The sequence below is a fragment of the Eschscholzia californica genome, unplaced genomic scaffold (assembly GCF_041429995.1).
Source record: "Eschscholzia californica isolate CP2 unplaced genomic scaffold, dmEscCali1.0.p SCAF_5, whole genome shotgun sequence".
NCBI classification, from domain to species: domain Eukaryota; kingdom Viridiplantae; phylum Streptophyta; class Magnoliopsida; order Ranunculales; family Papaveraceae; genus Eschscholzia; species Eschscholzia californica.
In genome coordinates this window covers 33,601,492-33,612,062 of record NW_028238472.1, presented here as the reverse complement: position 1 = coordinate 33,612,062, position 10,571 = coordinate 33,601,492, and the positions used below count along the sequence as shown (strand labels likewise).

General features: G+C 34.3%; 1 long non-coding RNA gene across 1 annotated transcript; it reads left to right on the top strand.

Annotated features, from left to right (window-relative positions):
* Positions 1-731: 731 nt before the first annotated feature.
* LOC147538735 (uncharacterized) lies at positions 732-1,777 on the top strand. Its single transcript, XR_015225698.1, has 2 exons — positions 732-964; positions 1,315-1,777. It is a non-coding gene; the product is annotated as an uncharacterized LOC147538735 (long non-coding RNA).
* The last annotated feature ends 8,794 nt before the right edge of the window (positions 1,778-10,571 follow it).

Sequence of the window (10,571 nt, the reverse complement as noted above, 5' to 3'; positions counted from 1 at the left end):
AATCCTTTCGTAGTTTGGATAAGTGGACCAAATCCAATAAAATAAAATAAAATCATATAAAATGTAAAGATATATCAAAGTAAATAATAAGAAATACGTAATACAGAGAGAGAAGTACATATCAGATCGTATCCTCAACGATAACGAGGATCGTGCTATCAAGATCCCACGATTCGTTCAAATTCTTTGTTTTTTAATTCAAACTAAATCTCGACCATTATGTGGTTGATATTTGGTTCCATTATTTAGTTTAGTTAATACAATTATACAAATCTAGAGAAGATGTGAAGAGTTTGAAGAGATTTGGCTGCTTTTATGAAAACAATGTGATCATCACCCACCTAAGTAGGCCATTTATTTCTTTCAACACACAAAAAAAAATAGTTGCCAAATTATTTGGATAAACTGTGGTTACCTGCCCATTAGCCATATTATTTTAGATGTAAGAGCCCTTCCTGTATTGGTTTTTTGGTTAGTACACCATATTTTTTTGAACTTAACAACCATGTTCTCATTCTCTTTTTTATGAAGCAAAACTGAACGTGAGGCTTCTAATAAAACTCCTTTTATTTAGGGAAGATCCATAATGTCACGATGAATACATTATTATATGCCTCCATGTGAATAACATGTTTTCGTCTTGTCGATGACTAGCTAGGCTAGACTTTGATCGAGTCAGGAATAGCCTATCTAGTAGGTCTATATAAAAAGGCCACTAAGGCCATAAACAAGATGTGTCTCAGCATTGTAAATTGTATCTTAGCCAGAGAGAGAGATATATAGATCATCTCAGTAGAAAGAAAGGGAGAGAGAATGGGAGGAAAGATGAATGAAACAATGGTAGCTGCGCTCCTCTTGGTAGTGGTTGTAGCAACTACATCTATTTGGACCGTGGAAGGGGTCGAGGTTGAGGTTGAAGTCGGTCCGGTCCAGGTTGGTTTCAATGGCGTTGCCGTGTCCTCAGGTAAGATTTCTTTGATCTATGAGATTTTACTATTTTTTTTTTTTTTTTGACTTCTCCAATTCAAGGTTTAAGGCCAAAAAAACACAATTATAAACAGTAGAAAAGAAAAACAGCTAGTATCTATTTAGAAAGATTTCAGCCGCATTTCTATTTATATTTACATAATAGTATTGGTGCATAAGTTAATAGTTAAAAGATGTTGTTAGATACTATATATGAAAAGAGAAATTCATCGGCTCTTGTCATAATTTTTAATTTCTTTTTTATAAGGAAATATAAAATGTATTAATAAAAGAAGACAAGATGTTATTCAATATGTCTAACACTACTTTTTGTGGGAACAATTTCAGAGATTACCACGGACAGGACAAAATGCTGCGATGACCGTAATTGTTCAGGCGGTTCAGATGGGCTTCCTCGCAAGTGTGAGTGTTTAGATCGCATGCCATCATGCCCTATAAGATGTGAAAACTGTAGCTGCGACCATTCCCTACCTTCCGAGTCCAAGTGCACGTGTCAGGACACGAAGGAGTCCATGGATGAGTCATATCCCCGATGTTCACCTAGTTGATGAGGTCAACGTATGGGCCTTAAAAAAGATAGCCATACTACCTCAATAGTATATCTTTCCATAAAAAAAAAAACAATGCATTTGTGTGTATTTCTTGTTTGTTTGTTTGGATGGAATCACATCATGTACTTTGCTTTGTAATAAGGATATGATTTAGACTGGATTAGCTTGTTCTGATCAGATCATCTACTTTTTTAGTGAAACTAATTAGTTCAAGAGAGTCAAATGTGCTTGTTGTTGAATTCATAAGCAGACATTTTCAGCATGATTGAATTCTATTTGCTGGTGAAAATGATCATCTTTACTCATATATACACTTATATTTCACACCTGTTATAGGATGGTGCGGACCAGCCTTCCGGACTGCTAGTGATACTGTCCGCTTTGGCACACCTGGACCTTATGGTTTTAAAAGGCCTCACTAGGGAAGGGTGCTTAACCTCTTAAAAGGAGCACCACACTCCTCTTTTCCACCAATGTGGGATTGCTTTACAACACACCCTCCCAAGACCACATCATAGTAGAGCGAATCGTGCTGATAACGTGTTATAGGATGGTGCGGACCAGCCTCCCGGACTGCTAGTGATGCTGTCCGCTTTGGCACACTTGGGCCTTACGGTTTTAGAAGCTTCATTAGGGAAGGGTGCTTAACTTCTTCAGAGGATCACCACACTCCTGTCTTCCACCAATGTGGGATTGCTTTACAGCAACACTGACAGACAATCAAAAGTTGTGTTTGTAATTAAGTTTGACCAAAAGTTAAAAAAACTCTGACAGAATTAGTTCAATTGATAAACCTAGAGTCGTATTACATCCAAAGTTGTTTGTTCACAATTAGAACAGAAAGAAGACGATGGGTGGAAAGATGATAGCTATTGCACCTATCCTAACAGTGGAAGTCGGGCTATACCTATTCGCTTCCCGTCGACCTGTCAAGTAAAATAATAATTTGACCGAATATGAAAACAATGTGATATTACTGTATTTGTTTTTTTGTTGAAAGATTACTGTATTTGTTATGGATGCAACTGCATAATCTCAGTGTTTTACTATGTTTCATCTTTAGAAAAACACAGACCTAGTATGTTACATAGCCTATAGGAAAATGACAGAGAACAGACATAACAAAAAAAGTAGAAATACTATTTGGTCTGAAATTTGGGTAGACTAGAAGCGAATGCTAACGTGGCTGGCTCACATTAATCGAGTCATTTCTCTCTCCACATGACACGACTAACGGGAGCCAGACTATCAGCCTTTGACATGTGGGCCGCTAAGGCCCAAACAGATCTAGACCATTCCTAAATCGAAGACTATAAATAGAAAATATTAAAAGACAAAAAGGCCCTTAGGGAGTTTTTTTTTTTTTGTTGTTGAACTACCTTAGAGCATCTCTAATGGGACACTCTAATAAACACTCTAAAAATCTAGTTGTCAAGTGTCAAATAAAGATTCTCTTTCCTAGTGTCAGTATAGAGACACTCTACATTTGTTTGGTCTCCAATGGAGATCTCTAAAATCTCTTACTTAATACACATGTCCCTCTTCAATTGAATAGATAAAAAGTAGTTGAAAAGCAAAGTTTTCTATTGGTTGGAATCATAAAGTAACACTTAGAGAGTCTCAAGTAGACACTCTCATTTTAGAGTTTCTCTCTCTAGACACTCTATAATAAATGTGTCCAACTCATAATAGAGTGTCTAACAAAGTGTTCCATTGGAGATGATTTTTTAACAAAAACTCCAAAAGTCATATGTGGCACTCTAAGTGTTAGAGATTGAGTGTCCCATTGGAGATGCTCTTAGGGAGTTAAATATGGTTAGGTTGATGGACTCGGCTACTTCATGGTGGGCCAACTGATTAGGCCGATTTGTCTAACATCAGTTTTGGGTAAAGGATGCTCTAGGATGATTGTAGGTTATGATCATTCGGTTTGATACATAACACCATCTCGACCAACTCTCCAACTCTAAGGTATGCGCGGTACATTTTCTTTCTATAAATGACTAATAAGTTGGTGAATGGCTTTTGTCAAATCTTAGTCGCCATTGCTTGAGAACAAGATTGAGATTAAAGAGACAAACTTAAGGGAAACAACAGTGATATTATCAATGCTTTACAATATTTTGGATAGATCGTCTCATTCCTACGAGTATATTACCAAGAGAAACTCAGTCGTAATAGAGATTTACATAACACCATCTCGACCAACTCTCCAACTCGAAGGTATGCGCGGTACATTTTCTTTCTATAAATGACTAATAAGTTGGTGAATGGCTTTTGTCAAATCTTAGTCGCCATTGCTTGAGAACAAGATTGAGATTAAAGAGACAAACTTAAGGGAAACAACAGTGATATTATCAATGCTTTACAATATTTTGGATAGATCGTCTCATTCCTACGAGTATATTACCAAGAGAAACTCAGTCGTAATAGAGATTTCAAAATTACTCATCATTGAGGGACAGATTTTACGGGAAGAATATGAAATCTGCATTACTTGGTCATTTCTAGTATTTAGGTTGTTATACAAATGACATACAATAGAAAGGGAGTCGACGGGAAGTTGTGGAGTTCGATCAACAACTTCATTCTGGCAGTCTCAAGACCCCTCCAGATCCTCCAATAATTGATTAGATAGATATGTAAATGCTTAGTTTTCTAAAATCCAAGAGGTTACAGATTCGACTCATGAAGGTGAATGTCTTTTTTTGTTGAAACAAGGGTGAATGTCTTTACCTTATGTAAAACATATGTAGATTTATGAGTTAAATAAAGGATACGTCTTGTTGGATCTTATCATGGCCTTTAAGAGTCTCACTATGGCCATTAGAGCGTTGCTATAACCTTTAACAGTCCTCCAATTATTTGTATTTATGGAAGTTAAAAGCAACTTCAATCATCATGATGTAATTTAATTTTGCATTCTCATGATGTAATTAAATTCATATAAGATGTTTGGAAATTATTCTGTTTATCCATTTCAGGAAAAAGAAAAAGATGAGCCATTCAGAAATATATGGTGACAGTAACTTTTTTTTTTAAGCGCCAACAACCCTTGGTGAGAGTGGTAAGAGGTATAATCTTCCACCTTAGAGGTCAAGAATTCGACGCACACGTTAAACAATTAAAAAAAAACTTAAGCAATAGACGTTTAGGTTTTCCAAAACTGGTGTACCAAAGATGTATATGTAATCAGAATAGTGATTAACAATTTCTTTTAACAGAAAGCATTATGCAATTAATATAATCAGTGTGCCAAAAAACAATTTCCCCTAGATGAATTTGGGGGATTGGACGAAAGGTCCAAAATTGGGCCCAAAATAGGAGCGCGGTCCAAACTCACCCAAAAATGTAAACCAGGTCCAAAATGTCAGGCCCCCATTTGAAAATACCGAAACGTCCTTCACTCTTTTTAAAATTTACGGAAGCTTCCATTAGAAAAATTACGGAATTGCCACTCTGAAAATCCCGGGACTTACCAGTCCGTATTTTACTTTCTCTCTCTACTCTTTTACTTTCTCTCTCTAATTCTCTTTCCAGATTTATTTATATAGAGATTTAACCAATCAATTCCTAATTTCTCTCCTAATTTAACTAATTTCTAACTAATTTAGAGTTTTTCTCTCTCAAATCTCAACAAATTCCTCTCTTTTTAAAATTTTCTCTTCAATCTCAACAAATATTTCCAGATTGGTTCAAAATTCTTTTTTTTTTCATATTTGTTTCTTATCTCAAATTTTGAATTTTTCCAGATTGGTTCAAATTTTGAATTTTCTTGTACTAGGAATTTTCTTGTGTACTAGACACTTTTGTACCGAGAATTTTCTTGTTTACCGAAAATTATTTTATTTACTGGGGATTTTCTTGTGTACTAGACACTTTTGTACCGGGAATTTTCTTGTGTACCGGAAATTGTTTTATTTACTAGGAATTTTCTTGTGCACTAGACACTTTTGTACTGGAAATGTTCTTGTTTACCGGAAAATTTTTTATTTACTAGGAATTTTCTTGTGTACGAGACACTTTTGTACTGGAAATGTTCTTGTTTACCGGGAATCTTTTTATTTACTGGAAATTGTATTGTGTACTAGACACTTTTCGAACTGGGAATTAAATTATGTACCGGGAATTGTTTTGTGTACTACCAATTGGGTTATGTACTAGACATTTCGTTATGTAATAGACACTTTACGAATTTCTCTCTACATTTTTCCTATTTTCCCTCTCTCTAAATTTTATTCTTTTTTCATATTTTCCCTCCCATATTTTTTTCTCTCTATATTTCCTGTTTTATTCTCTTTCCATATAATCCCTCCAGAATATTTGTATAGATAGGACAATAATATAATCAATTTTGGAAGATTTGTAAAAAGAGAGGAAGAATAAATAAGAACATAAAACTTTTAGAGAGAGAAAGAACATAAAACTTTGATGTTTTAGAGAGAAAGAAGAAAGAAGGATGCAAAAATTTCAGCCAATATTTCAATAATCTGGGCGGGATGCAAAAATTTCGACCACAAATTCAAAAAACTGGGCGGGATGCAAGAATTTTTCGGCCAAAATTTCAAATTTTGAAAGATATAGAGAGGAAGAAGTTGTTTTGTGAAGGTTTTAGAGAGAGAAAGAGACGAAGAAGAGAGAGTTTCTCGGGAAAATTCAAAATGTGGCTGGGAATTAAATGACATTACCGTGCAAGGGCAAAAAAGGAAGAAAAAAAAATAAAAACCAGGAAACAATGAGTTGTCCTGACATTTGGACTGGAAGCTCTTTTTGGCAAAAATTGTCTAAGTTCTCATTTACCCCCCATTATTTGGACTGTTGTCTCAAAAATCCGATGAATTTTGAGTGTCAAGTGAACTTCTTTTTTGAAGAAGGCAAGTGAACTTGTAACTTTTCCAATTAGGAAAAGGTCCCATTTAAAAAAACACATGCGGTAAATAAATTTGAACAAGGGTCAACGGCACCTTCGCAGGATATTGAAATTTTATGGAAGTCAGGGCATTTTCAATAGAACACTCTAAAAAACACTCTAAAAATCTTACTTGTCAAGTGACAATGAAGATTCTCTTTCTTAAGTATCAATATAGAGACACTTTAAATTTTTTTGTCTTCAATGGAGATCTCTAGACTACCTCTACTTAATGCACATGTCACTATTCAATTCAATAGATAAAAAGTAATTAGAAATCTATTAGAATTCTAAAGTGACACTTGGAGAGTGTTAAAGAGACCCTCTAATCTTAGAGTGTCTCCCTTGAGAGTCCCTATAAATAAAGGGTTATTTCCCAAATAGCCCCCAACTTTGTGACCAGCTTCCTGCCTAGCCCCCTACTTTATCAAAAATACCCAGGTGGCCTTCTTTTTGAGTTACCGTTATAACACCGTTAACTAATTATCATTTCTCTCTCTCCATCTCATCACCTCTCTCTGCCACCTCACCTTCTAGCCACCTCATCGTCTTCTCCGGCAAGGTCGTCGGTCGGCCAATTTTCCGGCCGGCGACCTTGAAACATTAAAAAATAATTAATTTTTTTCTCTCTAAATATTTTTTTTGAAAAATCTCTCCTCTCTCTCTCTCTCTCTAGATCTGGTCCAGTTCACCAGATCTAGAAGGAGAAAACTCAAAATATCATAAAGGTTTTGAGCTGAAAGGGAATAAGTATCATAAGAAGAAGGTAAACAGTTTTACTTACTTTAAGTGAGATTGTTAAATTCACGATTGTATAGTAATCGGAGATATAGACATGAAATAAAAGACACGATAATTTAACGTGGTTCGGTCGAATACTCAAGACCTACATCCACGGAGAAATAACTCTTTATTAATAATTCACCACATACAATTGTATGTGGGTTTGATCGGTTACATTGGTCAGACATAACTCGATGATTTGAACTCTATAACCCAACTCATATTTATAGAGTGATTCGGGTTATCTAGTTTCTTAAGTTTCCTAACTAAACTTAGGAAAGAATACAATATTTATCTAAATATAATTATAAGAGATATCTTGAATATATCTTCACATATCTTGGACTCTTCTTTATCGTCGGATCTCTTCATCTCGATCCGTCTCATATATTTTATATCTTCCAATATCTTCCATATATTGTATATTAGTAGTCACCATATCTAATATATCTTCCATATCTCAATACCCCCCGCAAGTTGGAGCACGTAAATTTTGAAGTATCCGACTTGGAGAAAACAAAAACTTGTTGACTCTTTTTATTTTTCTGCTTGCAATTCTTCGATTTTGGATACTTGGTGAAGATGATTGAAGGATGATAAACTCACAACGAAAACGTTGGTAAATACGGTCATAAATTGAATGAAAATCAATGACAACGAAAGTAAATTTATCGTTGTCATGTATGAGAATATGTCATTGTATAAACAATGTGAAAGAAAATGTCGACAACAAAGTTGTATTTAAAAGTGACAAGGAAGTCAATTTACCAAAAAATGTGTAGAAATAACCAAAATGATGGTTTCGGAAAAATTGTCGACAAAAGATTTTTTGTCGTGAAAATGTCGAAGTCGCGGGTATAATTCCGGAAGAAAAAGTCTATTTTGGAAAAAAATATAAGTCATCACAAAGTATGATCTTGAAAATGTCACGATTGAATCCGGAATGAAAATCAAAATAGAGATTCTATTCGTTGAAAGAAAAATTCTATTCGGTGAAATATTCCAAAATGTAATTTGGTAGGAAAGACAAGTCATCATAGACAAAGTATGAGTTGGAAAATGTCACGAAAGAATCCGGAATTAAAAGTCAAAATAAATATATTCTATTCGAGGTAGGAAAAGTCCAAAATATAATTGGAAAGAAAGATAAGTCATCATAGACAAAATATGAGTTTCTAAATGTCACGGGTGAATCCGGAAATAAAATTAGATGAAATTAATCTAATTTAGTGTCACAAATAGAAGAGAAAGGTGACATTGCGTCACAACTATAAATAGTTGGGTATAAGTAACAGTAAACGTCTGTCACAAAATAAAATTTCCAACAGTATGAAACCATGGCAAAAAACTTGTGTCGCAATTAGAAAAAGTTGGATATAAGTGACAGAAGAGGTCAGTCACAAAATAAATTTCTGACAGTGAAAAACTGTGGCAAGTGACTGTCACAAAATAGTAATAAGAGAAGTCGTCACAAATTGTTAATTTGGGGAAATTGAAATCTCTAACAAGAAATTAGGGTTTTCCTAAAGTTAGGATTTCTCAATCTCGAATTAGGATTCAAATTAAATAAGAGAAATTACATTTGATGTGTATGAGGCTCCTTATCCATAATTGGTATAATCTATATCAATCAAACTCGACCATGAATTGCCGGTGATGAATCTGGTTCGCAGAGAGAGAAAGCTAAAAAAAAAGTGATTTTCGGTCATAAAATAGTTGATTCTTCACCAAATAAAAAAAATCGATTGTTTTTAGTCCAAATCGATGGAAGTGATCGATTGGTAACAAAAATATTCGCCGGAAATAGTCGCCGAGGTTGAACCCTAGAGTTTTTGTCTCGGGAAAGAAGAAGATGACGGTTGGGTCAAAGCCTGAACGAATTCGCGGGTCAATGTATATTGACTAAGTCAATAATGACGTCAGCATGTGTAATGAAACACGGGTCAACAGTGATTGCCTAAGTCAGCGTGTTCATAAGGGTCTGTTTGGTTGCAGATTTAACTAAAAACCGGGTCGTCTTTGTTCCGGAACGGGAAATCTGGTTAGTTGAAAGTGAACCAGATCCGTGATTTTGGTTCCGGAAATTTCTATTTTTAATTTCAAACCTATTTTAGGTCTAAAAAAATTCGAAAAATTTGTAAATAAATCCGAAAAAATTGAAAATAAATGTAGAATCATACCTTTGTTGGAGAGGAAGTGTGTCTTCGATAAACTTTAATAATCCCATAAAATCATCGATAATTTCGGATCTCCTATTCTTAGTTGAAAAAGTTCTTCTATTTTTAACTTAATTTTCTCGTCATAATCACAAGACTAATCTTGGAAAACAAATCGTATACACCATTGAAATATAATATAATCACAACTAAAAGAAAAGTTGGAATTTGCGGAAACATAAATCAGGATCAATTAACCTGCTCTGATACCATGTTAAATTCACGATTGTATAGTAATCGGAGATATAGACATGAAATAAAAGACAAGATAATTTAACGTGGTTCGGTCGAATACTCAAGACCTACATTCACGGAGAAATAACTCTTTATTAATAATTCACCACATACAATTGTATGTGGGTTTGATCGATTACATTGGTCGGACATAACTCCATGATTTGAACTCTATAACCCAACTCATATTTATAGAGTGATTCGGGTTATCTAGTTTCCTAAGTTTCCTAACTAAACTTAGGAAAGAATACAATATTTATCTAAATATAATTATAATAGATATCTTGAATATATCTTCACATATCTTGGATTCTTCTTTATCGTCGGAGCTCTTCATCTCGATCCGTCTCATATATTTTATATCTTCCATATATCGTATATTAGTAGTCACCATATCTAATATATCTTCCATATCTCAATAGAGATTATGTTTGCTATTGAGCATACTTTAAACCCATTGAAATTAAAACAAGGCAGAAATATCATAAGGGCTTCATTTTTCACGTTGGGCGATCTTTTATCCAAATCCCTCTCTCTCTCTTTATAAAGATTTCTATTATCTTCTTCAATGGCCCGAACCATTGAGAAAAATCTATAGAGAGAGAGAGAGGGATTTTCATCTGTAATATCTTAAGGCATGTGTTAATTGCCGGCCTGTAAGTAGAAAGATATGGATATTATGCTTTTCATCTGTTTACCTTTGGTAATTATTTGAGGTACACTATTATTTTATTCTTTTTTTTTTTTTTGAAAGTTATTATTTTATTCTTTAGTTTGAACTTTGACCAATCAAAACCAATAAATCCAAAAATAGATCAATTTTAGGATCAGCCAGATCTCTCCTTCATTAAATCTGACATTCCGTTGATTTAGTGATTGTGACTCAGATGA